The sequence below is a fragment of the Gasterosteus aculeatus genome, chromosome 18, assembly GCF_964276395.1.
Source record: "Gasterosteus aculeatus chromosome 18, fGasAcu3.hap1.1, whole genome shotgun sequence".
In the NCBI taxonomy this organism is placed as follows: Eukaryota; Metazoa; Chordata; class Actinopteri; order Perciformes; family Gasterosteidae; genus Gasterosteus; species Gasterosteus aculeatus.
The window spans coordinates 4,435,019-4,455,212 of NC_135706.1; the positions used below are offsets into that span (position 1 = coordinate 4,435,019).

Genomic DNA, 20,194 nt, shown 5'->3' on the forward strand with positions numbered 1-20,194 from the left:
GGTTTTCTTGTTTATTTACTTGTGCAGACCGCACACATGAGTTACAGTGTGGCAAATTAACTGTTTCAGTAGCAATGCAGGAACTGAGCTTCAACACAATAAACACAGCCTTTTTAAGTTGATCAAGTTGACCAATTGACCAAGAGAAACTTTGGGGCCCGCAGAGGATCAGCCATCCTGGTGATTTCCAAATACTTCCAGTACTTCCAGTATGCCATAGTAAATGTCTGCGATGGCTGCTGCCATCATCATCATCATTATTATTTTAGATATTAATCATATTACTGTACTCGTAAACCAACATTACCCTCTCCTAAATTCTCTGTGCTCTCCCTCCCCACAGGCTTCGGTAGATGGTGGTTCTATCTGATGGTGGTTGCCCCTGCAGTGGTCCTGCTGTGCGCCTGGCTTACTACTCACAATTACTTGAATCATTTCTGTCATAGGAATTGCATGTATTACACATTGTTCATTCTGCACACATGGCATTCAATGTAGTCTGTCCATCCCGGGAGTGGGATCCCTCCTCTGACGTTCTCCCTAAGGTTTCTTCCCTTTTTTCCCTCTTGGAAGGGTTTTTTCATTTTTTGGGGAGTTTTTCCTGTGCCAATGGTGGGTTTCGGGACAGAGGATGTTGTATGTGTACAGACTGTAAAGCCCTCTGAGGCAAATTTGTAATTTGCGATCTTTGCGGGTATACAAAATAAAATGAATTGAAATTGAATTGAATTGATGACGTCAGGGTCACCCACACACACACGTATATTCTCCAGTACCAGCAATTAGAAGCTTGTCCTGATGTGGCACTTTGGGACCCACTCCTCACTGCTCTACCTTCCTCTGCCATTTTGACTTGCCCCTCAATCCAGGCTTGCAGTTGACCCCCAGGGGTCGGGGGGTAAATGAGTGACCCCTCTACTTTCTCTGGACACAATAGCCTTTGATACCCAACGGTGGGAAAGAGAAGAAAAAAGGGAGCTCATTGCACATTCAGCCGATTTCGTCTTGGCAGCCGGGGGCCGGAGCGCCAGCAGCCCTTAAATGGATGGTGCCATTGATGGTTAAATCAATTCGGGATGGTGACAGCGTGGCTAGGCTCCAGACTGTAACAATTGCAGATTACCACAGTACTACACCCCACCCCCTCCATCATACCCCTCCCTTCTACAACCCATCCACACACACCCTCCCACAGCCCCAATCCTCACACTGGCTTTTTAAGATGAAGTGTGGGGACTTCAGAGGGGATTCAAAAGGGTGGGGTTGAGGGGCAAAGGGGGATTTAGAGAGGCAGGGAGGGTTTAGGGCGACAAAAGATATATTTCCAGTGAAAGCCAGAGAGAGAAGAGAATAGTCACATGCAACACAATGCTGTTTCACTCTCTCTTCTTCTTCTTGAAATAGGAAGAAAAAAAGCTGGTGCGAAACATCACTCAGTGATGAGAGAGCTGCTCCACTCAGCTGCTTTCACCACCTCCCCCACTTCCTTTGCTTTTCTTCCCCTTCTCGCCGCTGTGCACATTCATTCATGCATGCATACCAGCACACAGAGTAGTTTTTTTTTTTATTTAGGGATGATTTGGGGGCGAGGGGGGTCAGTAAGGTTTAAATCCCAGCCAGAGACTTTTAGTGCTGGATGGGTGGTCCTACATTCACAGTGGCGGTTGTGACACAGCAGGTTTGTGTGGATTTTATTCTTTTTTTGTTGGTGGTGATGAGGAAGTGTCACACATGCTTTACCAGAAAGGCTCAATGCTGCCCTCTTTAGAGGGAAACTGGGGCAAATGAGATGGGAGCTCTGCATTGCCTTCTCAGTGTTGGTCTCCATATGTGGTGCAGGAAAGGAAGTGAAATGGTGGAGTTGAAGCAACCACATTCTGCAATGTATTCTGTGGAAGTGGAATATTTTTATTAAAACATGTGGAAAGAATTTCTAATGCCGACGCAAAAAACCCACCCTCATGCCACAAAGAGGCAAGATGGCAGTGAGTTAGTGTGTCTATGTGTGTGTGAGAGAGATGGGGTATTGGCTGACAGATGCACTAGAAGCCAGAGGTGGTCCATGGTTGCCATGGAGACAGTGTGGGCTGAAGGAGCTGTGAGCATATTGAATATGCAGAAAAAGGGTCCCCTGAGATATGCGAGTGGGTTTAAGATGGCTGTCAGAGGGAGATCTACCACACTTTCATTTGCTGTGATAACGGCACAAGACATCGGCTACTGGGGGAAGATTATATCTTCATTTTATTTGGGTTTTTGCAGAGCTCTGTAAACAACTGCAAGCCCAATTCCCTTTGAAGTAAAAGATCTGTTGATGAGTCAAGTTTTCAGTGAGGCTTCATTTCACTGCCTCTCAGCAGAAACATGGACGCACTCCTCCCACTTAACGCTGAAGTCTACCCAGATTCCTCGTTGCCAAGGATACAGTAACGACATGACAAAGCAAAAGAAGGTAGATGATATCTTTTCCAGTTGTCGTATTTTTTACTACTTGATATGAAAAGCATATATTTGAAATGGGTAGATTTTCAAAAATATGGATTTGGTTCAGAAAAAAACAGAAACAGTAAGTGATTAAAGAAATCACACCTCCTAGTAGTTTAGCTTTTTGTTTATTTTGGCTTCTTTTTTCAAGTTTCTTTTTAAAACCTTTTTGTCTTTACTAAATTTTGATAAAACGTGATGATTTTCAAAACGCATACATCTTTTGACATTAGTTTTTGAAGCGTAGTGTAATCAGCTAAGAGCTTACTTTGGGCTACACAACAGTCAAGGCTGAACAGTGGTCTTTATGAAGTTTTATAGTTTAAATTGTTATCCCTGGCCTTTTTTTAAGACAACAAATTCACAGTCAATGCAGTGTACTTTTCCATGATGGAGCAAAAGGAAAGAAATCACTTGTGTTAACCACAAACCTCATTTGAGACATCTAACCAAAGAAACCATTCTGAAAAACGTGTTGACTTCCAGAGGGAATTGGAGGCTGTTTAATTTCCGGGTGCTTGGACTCTTTCCTGCAGCTTCTTAAACCTCTATATTAGCAATGGCTGCCTCCTCCATTCAGCATGTTTGCAGAGCCAGAGCTACACATCAAACAGCCTGGCCTCCCATTAAGTATACTTATCAATTCATTAAGCCCCATTTCAAACGCACCACCCCCGCAACCCTCTCCACATGTTACCCGGGACTGATTCTGTCCGATCAGAAGATGTGAACGTGTGTGTTCGTGTGCACATGTTTTCCGTCAGAGCAGCACTCTGAGCAGATGTGGCTGAGATTGAAATATGTAATGTACAGTAGTTGCCGCATTGTGACGAAAGGGCACTTTGTATATCTGGATGGGGTGTTTTTTGGTTGAAATTAAGCCCTGCTATGCTTTAGAATGTCATAAATGAGGTCCCTTGTGCGGGGAAGGAGATAAGCCTGGGAGCACTCCACTTTGAACTTGAGAAAGCTGGAGCCTAGCGGAGCTGCAGCGAGACGCAGAAAGCTGCCTCTCTCTCTGGCGTAGTTTGTGTCTTTTCTAATGCTTCAAACACACTTGGAACCACATGGAATGAAATGCTGTCTTGACAAGGTTGTTTGTAATGATGCAAGCACTCCTCTGAGCTTGTTCTGACTGAGGCCAAACATCTCGCACCAAGCGAGAGTGCCTTTATCTGCTCCAGTTCCAGATTGTGGCCATTTTTATTGCACTCAATGTATTGTGAAAGGTGCCTTTCATATGCCGGACCTGTCTCAAACATGAAAAACTTGCATTCGCACTTCTGTGCATCGCTGAAGCAGCTGTTGGGTTATGCTTGTGAGAAGAACCTCTTTTTGAGCATAGTATACCCAGAGTTCTGACTCGTCACTTGTCAGCGTGTCTGTTTTGTGGGTAAAAGGAAAGATTGCTCCGAGTCTCGTGGTTTCCCCACTCTCCCTCCTGTATCTACTTCATTTGCTGTTCCTCCCTGGATTCCATTCCACTTACCACAGGTATGACCCGCTGGGCATAGCTAACATCACCTAAGCTCTTAAAAGGTGCATATAATTTACAGAGTTGCTCTATATGGATCATGTATCATGTTAAGTGCCAGAGGCTGAAGTCTGTTTGGCGTCTTTGCCCAAGTGTAGTGTTACACACAATACCATATTAGTTTTGTTTTGACTGCAGCTTTTTATGCCTCTCATTTGGACTGTGAGGTCTGTCCTGGTCTGTAACTGCTGTTCAATACAGTCATGCTTTTTCAGAGAATATTCACTGTGACTATGTATATATGTGTAAACCTATATTGTGGCAACCCCAGGGAAGTGAGGCCAGATTCATGGCTAAAATAGGAGGCTCAGAGAGAGTAATCACTTAACAAAAAGGTTCCTTTTAATAAACAAGGTCAGTGTAGGGGCGCTTAGGCTAACTTTCAACAAAAAAAGGCGTCTTTTGCTCCAGCTCCGTGACTTTGGTGTACTCCACGGGGTAAACGGATCCTTCCGTCCTGTTGGGTTGGATTGGGTTGGGGTAAAGCAGAGAAAAGGAAAGGAAAGGGGTGAATCGAGGTCATCACCTCCAGTCTGTTCTCCCTCACTGCTGCTCAGCTCCGTGGATATATCCTCCTCCACCCACACCCGTTGGTTGCCACAGGTGGTGGAGGATTCGGGCAACTTTAATTCCACCGCCATAACCCCGAAAACCACGGACCATGGGAGAAGCAATGGAAGCCGCAATGGCCAAGCTCCTCCAAGCCCAGGCGCAGCAGGTACAGAGCATGGCAGCCCTTCAGGGGACATTCGACAGGCTGGCCGAGAGCCTAACCCCGAGGGCCCCTCACGCTTCCCCAACAGCTTTACTCACCAAACAGACCCCTGGAGACGATGTGGATGCCATCCTCGAGGTCTTTGAACGAACGGCAGAACGTAAAGGCTGGCCGGAAGACCGTTGGGCACACATCCTGGCGCCTTTTCTGACTGGAGACGCTCAAAAGGCATACCAAGACCTCGGAACAAGGGAGGCGACAGACTACCCAACGGTTAAGGGGGCCATCCTCGCCTACGATGCGCAACTTAGCCGGCCGCGCCCAGCGGGTCCATGATTGGGTGTACGACCCCCGGGGTACCGTGCGGAGCCAGGTGGTACGCTTGGGGAAGCTTACATGCAGCTGGTTGGTAACCGGGGAGGGTCTGGCTGCCATCGATCGTCTCGTTATGGACCGCTGCATCCGAGCCCTGCCTCCTGACGCCAAGCGATGGGCAGCCCAGAACCACCCAGGGTCAGTAGAAGAGCTGATGAAGCTACTGGAGAACCGCCGGGTTGGCCAGCAGATGATGGTAGGGACGAGCTCTTTTCCCCGAAGACGGGAGGGACTGACTCCGGCCAAGCCAACGACAACCCCTCCTCGCCCGGCGCCCGCCGCGCCCACTACCCGACAGGTCTGAGTGAAGTTTTGTTTCGTGTGGCCAGTTAGGACATCTCGGCCGGCAGTGCCCTGCTGGCAATGTGCCCGTGCCCTCCGCCAGCACTGAGGAACCGCACCGCCCAGGGAGGTGCCTCATGACTACCTGTTGGGCTCCCAAAATACCCGGCGCAGCAAACGTGCCAGTTCGGTTGGGGAAACAGGACACCTCAGCCCTGATAGACTCGGGTAGTGTGGTTACACTGATTCGCCCTGAGTTGGCAGACGGAGAAGAGGGCTCCTGCATCGAGGTGACCTGCGTTCACGGGGACCGCAAGACATATCCGACGAGTTGGATCCAGGTGTGTACCCCCCTGGGGTCTTTCACCGTGCGGGCCGGGCGGGTTCCCAACCTCCGGGTCCCCCTGCTCATTGGGCCGGACTATGAAAGATTCTGGGGGTCTCAACCGAGGGGAGCACCCAACTGTGCCTCCCAGCCAAGACCCACCCGACGCAGGGGACCCAGAGCCGCATGTACGGCCCACGCTCCTTCAGGGTTGTCCAACTCTACCACGTTAACCTTTTTAAAAAATGGCAGTCTTCCAGAACCGCAGGCGCAACCCACCCCGGCCCTACCGCTCTGACCCCGTTGTCGGAGGTGCCCATGGGAGACCAACTCCGTCCGAGTCAGCTGCAAGACCTACGTGAGGTGGTGTGGCAGCACCTGGACATCTTCTCCGACCTGCCGGGCCAGACCATCATGGCCACTCATGCCATAAGGACAGAGCCAGGAGTAAAGGTACAGGTGAAGCCATATCGTATTCCCGAAGCGAGGAAAGAGGCCATCCGGAGGGAGGTGCGGAAAATGCTCCAGCTGGGGGTCATTGAGGAGTCCCACAGTGCCTGGTCCAGCCCAATTGTACTGCTTCCCAAGCCAGATGGTTCTTATCAATTCTGTAATGACTTCCGTAGACTCAATGACGTCTCCCAGTTTGATGCCTATCCCATGCCCAGGTGGATGAACTGATTGACCGGCTGGGGACGGCCCGTTTCATCTCCACCTTGGACCTCACCAAAGGCTACTGGCAGGTGCCGCTGACTACTCGGGCCAGGGAGAAGACCGCCTTCCCCACCCCTGAAGGCCTATACCACTACACCGTGTTACCCTTTAGCGTCCATGGAGCCCCAGCTACATTCCAGCGGGTTAATGGACAGATTCTCCGGCCCCACCAATGGTACGACATCGTGATCCACAGTGATGACTGGGAGACGCACGTGAGCCGGTTGCGGGCGGTACTGGGGGCCCTCCGGAGGGCAGGACTCACAGCCAACCAAGAAGTGCCGTCTGGGCCTAGAAGAGGCTTCTTACCTGGGCTACCGCATAGGACAAGGCAATGTGCGACCCCAGGATGCCAAGATACAGGCCATTCTTAGCTGGCCACGACCAAAGACCAAACGCCAGGTAAAATCTTTCCTAGGGTTGGTGGGGTATTACCAGAGGTTCATTCCCCGCTACGCAACCTTGGCGTGACAAGAAAGCGGGGGCCAGACAAGGTCAACCGGACCCCCGGGGCTAACGGGGCGTTTGAGTGGCTACGACAGGCTTTGTGCACCAAACCGGTGCTAGTAACTCCTGTCTTTTCCCTCCCATTCCTAGTCCATACAGACGCGTCGGAAGGGGGACTGGGGGCGGTCTTTTCTCTTAACGCACTTACTCCACAGTGGAGAAGGAGGCGCTCACCATAAAATGGGCACTGGACAAGCTTCGCTACTACCTCCTGGGTCGGAGATTCACCCGGGTGACAGACCACGCCCTCCGGAAATGGATGCCGCAGGCGAATAACTCAAACGCCAGGGTCACCTGCTGGTGTCTGGCCCTCTAGGACTACAAATTCACAGTGGAGCACCGTCTGGGGAGGGAACATGCTAAGGCGGTTGGCCACACTATAAAAGGCCAACCATTCCAACAGCCCAGCAGACAAGAGGAAGGAGACTGAAGGCCGAATGAACCCGCTGAACCGCACCCTTTTTCGTTACTTTGTACGTTACAATAAATCGTACCCTTTTCGTGTGCAACTAGACGTGTATCTGAGTCCGGTGATTCCACCCACACCCGCTGTTTGCCACAATATATATATTAGGTATATACACAGGAGATAAACTGTACACGTACACAAACATAGGTGAGTATTGCCATTTGACATTTTGGCTGTCACCATCTTTTTTGTAAGCAGAATTGACCATGTTTGGACTGCAAAACAGTGAACTTCAGATGCTATATTTGACTCTGGTAGTATCTGTCAATCATAAGGAAGCCTGCATTATGTCGCCCGTCACATGCATTACAGACTGAAAATAGAACACAGATACTATGTTAAAGATATCTGCTTGGAGGGAGGACCCCCGGACAACGCGTCAATTATGCGTACAATACTGTATGTCGTCCTTACAGCCTCACAAAAAACTCTGCCCCGTTTAACACAAAAAACAGAATGAATTACATAAAGTATTGGGGCCTAAAAATGTCCATGATTTGATTAGGCAAACAAACAACTCTCTACTGCACTTGCACTGAGCTCATTAGCAAAAAAAATCTCCATGACATCGTGGAAAAATGTGCTTTAATAGGCCCCAGGGAAATGTTCCCTTTGACTGCTCACACACAGTCAGTTCCCCTGTCCACCCTTTCGGTTCCTCTGGTCTCGTCTGAGCAGACTGCACTAAGTGGTCAACACAAATATCACATCTGCATATCCATAGTTCCTGGTTTTGGTTTCCCGTTGTGTACACTGAATATGCATGCTGGACCGTAACATTTGCAGAATGGACTTTCTTTTTCCTGACGTCTTACCCAAAGTCTCATACTGGCTTACAATAAGCATGAAAACTAAAAAATACGTGTGCTAAAACTAAGTTTTCTAAGTCTACTGACGCTAGAATAGTAGTTTAGAAAAATAGGGGTGAAAAATATTGTTTTTTACACAAGATAAGTGGGGAAAAAGACAACCATGTCTTAGTAACACAGGGACAAAAGCAGCGTTGAAAAGTCTGTTTGGTTGATCCAACCAAGTACAAAAACTTTACATTGTTAAAAGTAGCCCTCATATTTTATTTTATCAACAATATTCATTAAAATTCTGTAATTTCCTCACAGGGATCATGGGTTCACACCTCCGTAACAAGAAAGATCATTGTAAAGAAGCATTCAGTGTTTCCCTGGTGAAAAGGCCATCTAATATTATCTAAAGAGCACAGTGTGGTTTGCGGGAGCCATTGTCTGGAGGTCCCGGACCACTGTGCTGTACTGGGTTACCTGTCAGGGATAGCGGATGGGAGGCAGGACTCAAACGCAGACTTGTAGGGGAAAACAAAAGACTTTAATAGTCAAAAGCCAAAAACACAGGAACCGGGAGGAAAAACAGCAGGCGGGAAACTACAGACGTGTCGGGGACACGGGAAACGTCCGGGGTAGTCGTCGTCGGCTCGGGGACACGGAACACCTCCGCAGGTCGGATCCGGCTCGGGGACACGGAACACCTCCGCAGGTCGGCTCCGGCTCGGGGACACGGAACACCTCCGCAGGTCGGCTCCGGCTCGGGGACACGGAACATCTCCGCAGTCGGCGGCGGCTCAGCCCCCCCCATAACCCACCCCGTAGCCCCCCCCTCAAGGGCCGGATCCCAGACGGCCCTCAAATCACCAACGGGAGAGAGGGAGAGGACCATGGGATGGGAGGGAGGGAGCCTGAGTCTCGGAGCAGGGACTGGGGGCGTCGGGGTGATGAGTCTCGGAGCGGGGACTGGGGGCGTCGGGGTCATGAGTCTCGGAGCGGGGACTGGCCGAGTCGGGGCCATGGCTGAGAGTCTCGGAGCGGGGACTGGCCGAGTCGGGGGCATGGAGCGTGGGGCCGGTACTGATCGGGTCGGGGGCATGGAACGTGGGGCCGGTACTGGTCGGGTCGGGGGCACGGAACGTGGGGGCGGTACTGGTCGGGTCGGGGGCATGGATCGTGGGGCCGGTACCGGGGGCATGGATCGTGGGGCCGGTACCGGGGGCATGGATCGTGGCGCTGGCTCGGGGGTCGGGGGCATGGCTGAGAGTCTCGGAGCGGGAGATCGCTGCGGCGGCCCAGCGGGAACGGGAGAACGCTGCGGCGGCCCAGCGGGAACGGGAGATCGCTGCGGCGGCCCAGCGGGAGCGGGAGATCGCTGCGGCGGCCCAGCGGGAGCGGGAGATCGCTGCGGCGGCCCAGCGGGACGTCTGTTACTCCTCTGGCCAGGGCTCCTCTTAGGATTTAGGAGATCCCGGAGCTCGAGGCAGGCGAGCTGATAGTCCCTGGGACCGAAGATGCAGTTCGTCTTCCGCTGCCAGAAGGGACTTCTTACGTCCAGGTACTCAGGTCCGTAATCTGGCAGCGCGTCTGCTGAGCCCTTCTTTAGTCGCGTCATTCTGTCAGGGATAGCGGATGGGAGGCAGGACTCAAACGCAGACTTGTAGGGGAAAACAAAAGACTTTAATAGTCAAAAGCCAAAAACACAGGAACCGGGAGGAAAAACAGCAGGGGGGAAACTAACTATTTGAGGGTTCAAACTGAAATTCTAATGATTTTGCAACTATCATTGTGAATATCACTGTTTTTGTAATAACACTATTTTCAGAAAAATACATTTGGGTTCCTCGGTTTATCCGATTCCTTCGGAAAAGTGGCCATTTGTCGCTGGGATCAATGAACAACGTATGGCCACTGATGCACCCCTTGTTTGTTCTTTTTATGCCGCAAGAGAGCAGATTGTCCAAGCAGGCTTTCCTTTTGTTTGATATTTATTTTGATAATAAGACAAGCCAACAAACACATAAACATAACATAATAACACATATTACTGTATATTCTATGCCGCTTTCCTATGCTGGTATAAAGCTATAGTATATCTCACCACAGTGCATGCTTGTCCTATACCTGGCTATACCATTAAACAACCTCCAGGGACCCTGACTATTACCCAATAATTAGTCAACCAAATTAAGAAATCAATTAACCAAAACCATGTATACTTAACAGAATGAAAAAGATAACAAAATGATTCAACAAAATGAACTACAAAAACAGGAAAGCTATGTATCGTTCAATAAAATCTAAATTATTAAAAAATACAATTTAAGAATATTAAACTAACTACTGCTAAATAATAGCTCCCACACTGTCAATTAAACCCTGGTGTGGACCAAACCGAGGAATGACGAGTCATTTTGGAGTCCAAGCAGACTGGTAGGGTTTGTTTTGTAGTGTGAAAGCAAAATAATGATGATGATGATGATGGCAGCAGCAGGCGTTAGCAGGGCCACGGCAGGTGTCAGGACCAGGGTCCAGAAGGAACTACGATCTACAGAGACCTGCTAGGGGAGAAAGCAGAAAAAAAACTCCCGGAAAGGAGCTGAATTTGTCACGGTTTGGGTTAATGTCTGGATTTATTTTGTAGTTTCCTTCCTCTGTTCTCCCTGGGTCATGTCACTTCCTGCCTTGTCCTGTCGTCCGCTGTGATTGTCTGTCATGTCATGATTGTTCCCAGCTGTGTCCAATCACCTGCACCTCCCTTGTGTATTTAAGCCATGTGTGTCTGTTGTCACTTGTCGCGTCATTGTTCATTGTATGGATGTCCTAGTCCCTGTCCATGTCCACGATCTTCTTGTTCCTGGTTCCTGTCTTCGTTTTTTGCCCCTTGGCCTTTTGCTTTTGAAAACCACGCAACCCTGGGATTTTATGACCGCTGATACATGATCCAGCATCATCAGCTAAACTAGGAATACATCCAGCTATCATACCTATCACGAAATCTGTTGAGAAACCCATATTATATAATGTTGATAACCTATTTATGTCATACACAGGTATATTTCCCAACTTAAATGATCCAAAGCTATGCTTGGAACCAAGTTCATGTACTTTATCCTTTCATTAAGTCCATTACAAAGTCCACCCAATCATTGTTGTACAGGAGGCTGCTTAATCAGTGTGCTTTCTGACGATCGCGCCAGTCACCTTGAATCGCTTTTTACTGTTCTGCCTCTTTACCGTTAGTCAGCGTCATAACAAATGGTGAAAATACAGCCCAATAACATTAATAATGCTCATAATCAGTGATTTCAATAGACAAAGCATTAAAGGTAAGCATAAACTTCAGTTAGTCACCGGAGTTGAATTTCCCTTTATTGATCCTGATGAAGCTGAGGGAAAACATTCCTTTCATTAAGTTATTTACTCCCAAAACCTCTTGGTCCATGTTTAAATATTCAGAGATAATCTAAAGTAAATGACAAACATTTATTCCCTGAACCAAGCTACAGCTTTTATCCTATTACAGGTGATTTGAAAAGTTCACAGTTTCTATCTTTTCCATTTAAGTGCTGCAAAAGGAATCCATTTGTAAATTGGACCCCTTGGGCAGCCTGATCTCCAAAACCTGTTCGTAAAAATGTATACGAAAATCTTGAACATACAAATTCATAGTGATACATACTAAATAATTACGGACTGCAACTGATGACGTCACCCTATTCAAAGTGAATGGTGACCTGGACCCCGTAAATGTATGTAAAATAAACGTGTTATGATTGCACTTTTAACAAGAAATCAATGTTGTTAAATTGTAAGAATACAATACTAACCCTAACCCCCTCAAAAAATCCAACATGGCAGAGAGACGTTGACTCAAGAATCCAACATGGTCCGCCATGTTGTTCACTCAAGGGGCGTGGTTAACCACCGCCAGTTTGTATGTATTGTTACGAATTTGTATGTTCAAGATTTTCGTATACATTTTTACGAACAGGTTTTGGAGATCACGTTGCCTTGGGGCACATATGACAAACTCGCAGCCCGCGGGCCATATCCGGTCCAGTGCGGCCCGCCGTCGGAGTCTGGATGGCTCGCCAGATGACTTTGCTATTGTGAGAATTACAGAATGGTCCTCACACGTGTGCGGTCGCTTCTGCTTCTTTTTTCTGCCGGTCGGATCGTCAGCGCCACCCCTCCATATGATTTTAATGGTCTGGCTCGCGTTCGATTGAAGTGGGCAGTATCTGGCCCAAAACTGAAATGAGTTTGACACCCCTGCGTTAGGGGTTTACAATTAAGTAATTGTTCTAAACATGGTTGAGAGACACAAGATAATAATAGAGAGCACAGGTCATTCGTCCTCCCCCAGTCGTATTTCTGCAGACTTGTCGGTCTCGGGGCCTCCCCGTTTCCTGACATGGCTGCTAGGGAACTCTAGGCGGAAAGAATGCACTCACCCACTGTGAAATATCTGCAAAGTTTGAGTATTGCTGTACAATGGTAGAGGCCCCCCGCACACAATGCTGGGAAGTTCTGCACAGCAGCGCTAGATGACGCATCCGGTGCAGGCCAAAAGATCACATCATCCCATTGTACGCTATCATTGTGTGGTTGGGTTGCGGGGGAGGAGGTGCTCTCAGGGAATGAGAGGCAATGTGTGCCTTTTGTCTTTATCTCAAACTGTATTAATCCTTGCTCTTTTCAGGGGGGAGGCTGTGCTCCAGGCTGGTCCCATGGAGCAGTGAAAGAAAGCACTTGACAGTGAGCAGGCAAGAAACTGCCAGACTCTATTCAGTTTTTCTTTTTAATCCAAGCCAGCTGCCATTTCATCTCATCCCCTCATCCAGAGTAGATTATTGTCCCAGAGAGGTGTAATATGATAAAAATTTTCTTGGCAGACGGACAGTTTGGCTTCAGGTCAGATCCTAGTATAACAAGCTCTGCCGCTGCTTGAATTCATAACGCATCATTAACCGTGGTCATCTACTGATAAATGTACCCAGCATGTATTGATCTACAAATCACCCTCCTACTTCCCTCCCCATTTGTAGAGAGAATATTTTACCAAAATCAGCATGTGGTTCGTCAGTTAATAGGGTCAAGTAAAGAAGAATATTGGAAAGTTATTCAAACGGTTTCTATTTGGAGGGATTCACTCGCTATAGCGTCCATCAGTGGAATGTTTTTATGCCTCTTAAGATGAAGACATGTGGAAGTCTTTAGCGTAACTGGAACATTAACAGGAAGTAAATGATGGACTTCTCTTTCCAGAGATGACAGCACTAGCAGCTTGCAAAAGTTCAATTCAATTCATTTTATTTTGTATAGCCAAAAATCGCAAATAATTTTTTTTGCCTCAGATGGCTTTACAGTCTGTGCACATACAACATCCTCTGTCCCGAAACCCATCGGCACAGGAAAAACTCCCCCAAAAAAGCCTTCCAAGAGGGAAAAAAAGCGAAGAAACCTTAGGGAGAACGTCAGTCTCCAGCGGGCCGTCCGTAATGGTGGAACGGTCCTCCCGGGGGTTCCAGATGTATACATGTACTACTCGGTCTCCCCGTCCGCAGCCCTCAGCAGGCATCTGGGTCGCCGCTCGCGTGTTGGGCGGCGGATGGCGAGGTCTCCAGAGGAGGAGGCCATTTCGTGGTCGTCCGGCGGAGAGACCCACTGGGAGCAGGTGATGGACCTTGCGGCCCGACTCCAGGCCACCTACGCTCTCCACGCTCGGCCGCAGCGCACAATTTCCAGCGCTGGGCCGCAGCAAAGCCCCGACCCCGCCCCCCGACCCAAGCCCATGACCCCTGAGCCGACGCCCCGATCCAGTTCCACAACCCCCGAGCCAGCGCCACGATCCATGCCCCCGACCTCAGTACCGGCCCCACGATCCATGCCCCCGACCAGACCAGTACCGGCCCCACGATCCATGCCCCCGACCAGACCAGTACCGGCCCCACGATCCATGCCCCCGACCAGACCAGTACCGGCCCCACGATCCATGCCCCCGACCAGACCAGTACCGGCCCCACGTTCCATGCCCCCGACCCCCGAGCCAGCGCCACAATCCATGCCCCCGACCCCGGTACTGCCCCCACGATCCATACCCCCGAGCCAGCGCCACGTTCCATGCCCCCGACCCGGCCTGTTCCGGCCCCACGTTCCATGCCCCCGACCCGGCCTGTACCGGCCCCACGTTCCATGCCCCTGACCCGGCCTGTACCGGCCCCACGTACCATGCCCCTGTACCGGCCCCACGTACCATGCCCCCAACCAGACCAGTACCGGCCCCACGTTTCAAGCCCCTGACCCCAGTGCCGGCCCCACGACTCATGGCCCCGACTCGGCCTGTAGCGGCCCCGAGACTCGCTCCCGGACTCGGGCTCCCTCCCTCCCATCCCGTGGTCCTCTCCCACCCTCCCTTGGTGGCTTGGGGGCCGTCTGGGATCCGGCCCTTGAGGGGGGGGCTGAGCCAGAGACTACGGAGGTGTTCAGTGTTCCCCCGCCGCCGCCGACGACTGCGGAGGTTTTCAGTGTCCCCGAGCTGCCGACGACGACCACTCCGGAAGTTTTCCGTGTCCCCGAGCCGCCGCCGCCTACTCCGGAAGTGTTTTGTGTCCCCGAGCCGCCGCCGACTACTGCGGAGGTGTTTCGTGTCCCCGAGCCGCCGCCGACCACTGGGAGGTTTTCAGTGTCCCCGAGCTTCCGCCGACGACCACTGCGGAGGTTTTCCGTGTCCCCGAGCCACCGACGACCCCGGAGGTTTCCCATGTCCCCCGTGTTTCGAGGTTTTCCGTGTCCTAGAGCCGCCGCCGACTACTCCGGAAGTGTTTCGTGTCCCCGAGCTTCCGCCGCCGACCACTGCGGAGGTTTTCCGTGTCCCCGAGCTGCCGCCGCCGACCACTGCGGAGGTTTTCAGTGTCCTGCAGTTGCCGCTCCGGAGCCGGCCTAATGACCGTCCGCCGGGCCGACCCCCGGAGGCTCCCCGCTCGTCAGGCCGCCCGCCGGGCCGCCCGCCAGAGTTTCCCGGGCGGCCCGACCAATGTCTCTGGTTTCCCTCCCTCCCACCCCTTGTCCGCTCTCTAGTGTGAGCCGTCTGGAATTCGGCCCTTGAGGGGGGGGGTACTGTCACGGTGTGGTTCACTTCCTGTTATATTTTGTAGTTTTCTGCCACTCGTGTCGCCGGGTAACTTCATTTCCTGCCTTGTCTTGTCATCCCCTGTGATTGTCTAATAGTTTCCACCTGTGTCCAATCACCTGCACCTCCCTAGTGTATTTAAGCCACGTGTGTCTGTCGTCACTTGTCGCGTCATTGTCTTTTGCCACGCATGTCCTTGTCTATCGTCGTGGATGTTTGTAGTTTCCTTCCTGCTGTTTTTCCCCTGGTTCCTGTGTATTTTTGCCGCTTGGCCTTTTGCTTTTGACTATTAAAGTCTATTGCTTTGAGAAGTCTGCATTTGAGTCCTGCCTCCTCCACGCATCCCTTGACAGAATTAGTCATGTGAATTAATAAAACGTGAATTACGGTAGAACGAGAGCGTGAGAGAGGAGCTCGGTGAGTCCTAAGAAGTCCCCCGGCAGTCTAAGCCTATAGCAGCTTAACTAAGGGCTGGTCCGGGCTAACCTGAGCCAGCCCTAACTATAGGCAGAATCAAAGTTTTACTTTAAAAGAGATGACCGAATCTGTCCCCCGGACTGAAAGTGGAACCTGGTTCCACAAAAGAGGAGCTTGATAACTGAAGGCTCTGGCCCCCAGCCTACTTTTTAAAACCATAGGAACAACAAGTAACCTAGCATCTGTGGAGCGCAGCTGCCTTGTAGGGCAATAAGGTGTTATAAGCTCTTTAAGATACGACTGTACCTCACCAGCAAGTGCCTTGTAGGTGAGGAGAAGTACCTTAAAACCTATTGTTGATTCAACAGGGAGCCAGTGCAGAGAAGTTAATACAGGAGTGATATGATCCCTTTTCTTAGTTCTTGTTAATACACGTGCTGCAGCATTCTGAATCAACTGGAGAGGCTTAAGAGATTTACAAGAACAGCCTGATAACAAAGAATTACAGTAGTCCAGTCTGGAAGTGACAGACGCATGAACTAATTTTTCTGCGTCACTTTGAGACAGGAAGTTCCTGATTTTTGATATGTTACGTAGATGAAAATAGGCAGTCCTTGAAGTCTTCTTTATATACAAGTTGAAGGTCATATCCTGGTCGAAGAGAACTCCCAGATTCCTGGCGGTGCTGCTGGGTACCAGAGCAATTCCATCCATAAAAGCTATCACGTGACAGCTGGCTTCGAAGGCGCTCTGGGCCTATCAGGATTTTTAGTTTTAGCATCAGGAAGTTGCCGGTAATCCAAGTTTTGATGTCTCCAAGACATTCTTGAAGTCTTAACTAGCTGGTCCGCCTCTTCTGGCTTGATCGACCGATACAGTTGAGTATCGTTTGCATAACAATGGAAGTTTATGCGGTGTTTCCTGATAAGATTGCCCGAAGGAACTCTGACTCAACAATCTTAAAGAGCTAAAATGTGCAGGCATTACCACAGAGGGCCCCAGGTTTAATTTGAATTGGGACGACTTAAGACGCCTCCCTAGGTCTGGACTTGGGACATGACTTGTGAAAATTAGCGGGCATCCTCTGGAGAGCATTTTTATGAATTTCCATGAGAATTCAGCCAGTATTTATCAATTTAACTTATGAATTATATGGACCAAAAAAACATATCATAGCAAGGTAAAGGCATGTTGACTTATTTATAATGCCCAGAATATGTTTATAAAAGTGGACGAGGAGGTTAATCAGCTGGGATAGCAGCTGATAATGGCCAAGATTTGCTGTGTTGAGCATTAGCCTGCTTGTCTATCATCAACCAGCCACACTGCTGGCACTGTTGTCTGAGGGTCAGAGCCCAGGAGCTGACATGGCCAGCCTGAGCTGGAGCCGAGCCAGAGTCCAGCCAAACAATCTGGCCAGCCGGGTGCAGCAGGAAGATGAATGCTCACCTGTTTTGAAACAAACCCCAAATGGACACAGGCTTCGATTCAAATTCATTGTGGTGTTAAGGATTAATGGTGCCGTCGGCCATGCACCTGTGTAAGCGACGGTGCTTTCACCAGACAGTAGAAAGAGAGCCCTCTAAAAACGTTAAGAAGTATAGTCATCAAGCTTAAAGGAATCCGATGAGTAACGAGTGATAAGGACGACAGGATGCGCCTTTTCAGTAATGAGGCATCGTGAACCGTCAAATCTCATGTCACTGCAGGAAGAAATCAGTTTTTCACAATTGAAGGTGGGTGAAACTCACTCCAGCCCACTGTTGTTGGCGACTTGAGGTGTGTTACCCTGTAAGACGTTAAAATGAACTTAAATATTAAACAAAACACACTGTGAAAGGTCTAAATTCTAAGACGAAAAGACAAACAACTCCCAGACCAGACAACAACATGATGGCCAGCTGTTAATCACAAGTTAGAGCCATTCTAAAGCATACCCTATTATATGTTCTAGTTGAATGTAAATGGTCGGTATTGAACAAGACTTGAACCTTTGCCACTAGCAAGACCATAAACTCCTATTTAGAATGTTTATTGAGGTTATGATTTAAGTAATGAGTAAGGCTGTTATGCATTGCTTCACTTTTCAGAGCCAAGTTGGTGCCACAGCACCCACAAAGACTTCCTGCTCATTGTTAATGTGCTGTATACGCGGTGTTTATCTCAACAAGCTCCTATTTCCACGTTTGACCTTCCACTTTCAGATGCAGAGGTCTCCTCAGGTGGTCTGTGACTGACAGGTACCTGCCAGCCCTGGATTGACCCCACAACCATCGAGGCCACAGCAGCAAAAATAAGAAGAGGGATAGTGATCTCCTCCGCGGCCATGTTTTCCTTCCAATGAGAGGATCTTCAAACATAGTCCTCACAGCTGTCACAACACTTTGAGGAGAGTTCACATGAAGGTAAAGGCTAATGTCACTGTGACTCCCCTCTGCAGAAACAGCAATTTCTTTAAATAATGCATTGATATTGTCTTGTAACTCTGATGGTCAGGCAATATCTGGTTGTAGTATTATGCAGCTGTTGCAGACCTGCCAAGCCCAATTGTGTCAGGTATTTAGTCCTAAAATCAAACTTCTGTGTTAGTTTTGGTCATGCTAAAATTTGAGAACATTTTTTGTCTTGTTTAGTCCGAATAAAAATTATTATTTTGGGTCCCAATCATAGGACCCACAGTAGACTTCTTTGAAAAGAAAACACTGCATCGCCTTTGTGTCAAGAAATATTTCAAAGCCATACAAATGATACATGCAATAGTTTGTAGAGTAGAATAGACAGCTGCTGAACTGTCAGGCAGTGAACTGTCTGCCAACAAACTGCCAACTATTGAGGACTGCGGACGAGTGATAAACTGTCATCAACAGTTTCGGTTGTGTCCAAATAGCTCAGGACGAGCCCTGGAAAGAGAAAGTAATTGCTCTCTGGTGATTTCAGAGTTTAGGAGGCTGCCGAGTGTCTCTGCTGGGTGACAGCAGCTCATAGAGTTAACTCTGCTAGAAAGTCTCTCTCCTGCCAGTCAAAAGGGATCACTTCTCACTTTCTAACATCCAACTTGGCCAGAAAACAGAGATGTGAAAGTGCTCCGCTTCTTGTCAACACTTCCAGCACAGTGCTGCAACACAGTACAAAGAAAGTTTTTCTTTTGGACTTGAGCTTTGAATTTGCTTTGAGTTTTATAGCGTAGTGATGCACACACATCATTCCGAAAACTGCGCTTTAGTGGTCCATCGCCATTAATACCGTCATCATCAACAACACTCACTTCCCGTTACGGCAGTGTGTTACTGATAGAAAAAAGAGGCTGTTTTCTTACATTAATCACAGGACGGGCGAGCCCACATTCCTCTCAGAACATACGATTAATGCAGACATTTTTCATAAACAACACAGGCACACAAACCCAGGTTGTTATTGGAAGTTTTGAGGGGGAGACAGTGACTGAGCATCAATTTGAATTTTCAAGGACTAGCTTTGAGGCAGTACCCGATCACGTACACTAAAATATCATGAATGTTTTTTTAATTCCACTCCGTTTTTCGCCACCTCCAGTGTGATGTATTGTAAAACATATATGTTCCCTCGCTCCCCTTTCCAGCTGTGAAAATATTTTCTCGGTCAAACATCTGCTGGAGGAATGCAGGAACAGAGCCGACCCGCTTCCTGTCAGTAAAGCTGCCAAGCGGTACCCCCCCCCCCCCCCACCAACCTCCCCTCTGCTGCTTCCCATAGTGGGTTTCTAAACCTGCCCTTTGCATTTCCCAGCATGCTTACACTCACATATGGATTTTATTGCTACTAGTTCATGTTACCTTTTCATACTTATATCTGCATGTAGATTGTATGCGTGTGAGTACAGTGGTATGAATCAGTCAGACTATATTGTGTCTGATGAGAATCAGGAATGTATGCAAGCAGAAAGCATTCCTATCAAACAAGTTCACTGAAGGCCCTTCCAGTCTTGGTACACGTCATGTTACCATGTCTCCTATATGGGTGAAATGTGAAAAATGTGAAAGGTAAAATGGATATAACCAAGGTAAAGTACTCTTCTTAACCTACAATTTTGATGTAGCCTTGCTGTGCCAGTTTAGACTCTTGCAATTACTTTGGCAGTATGATATGTTACCAAGGATATTAGTAACATACATGTTTTTTCTATTTGAGCTTCACTTCCTTTAGAATTCAATTTTGGGCTTCTCTCATACCAATCTGGCCCTTAATCTGCAGCCAAATGGCTTGATGATGCCCTGAAGCTGACACAAATAAAAGGGGAGGCCTATGTGCCAGGACTGAGCCACCGATCCAACCCAGCCAATTTGTCCCCTGCTCCTCTACTGCTGAATGTCTGTCAGTCTATGTTTACATGTGAAAAGGTTGGTTAGGAACTTTAAGCTCTAAGTTAGCAATTAGCTTGCCTCTCAAACGTTAAGCCTTAAG

The 20,194-nt window shown here is 48.8% G+C and overlaps 1 long non-coding RNA gene across 1 annotated transcript; it reads left to right on the forward strand.

The window, feature by feature from the left end:
- The first annotated feature begins 2,133 nt into the window (after positions 1–2,133).
- LOC144389437 (uncharacterized) lies at positions 2,134–18,399 on the forward strand. Its single transcript, XR_013453490.1, has 2 exons — positions 2,134–2,452; positions 17,959–18,399. It is a non-coding gene; the product is annotated as an uncharacterized LOC144389437 (long non-coding RNA).
- Positions 18,400–20,194: the final 1,795 nt, after the last annotated feature.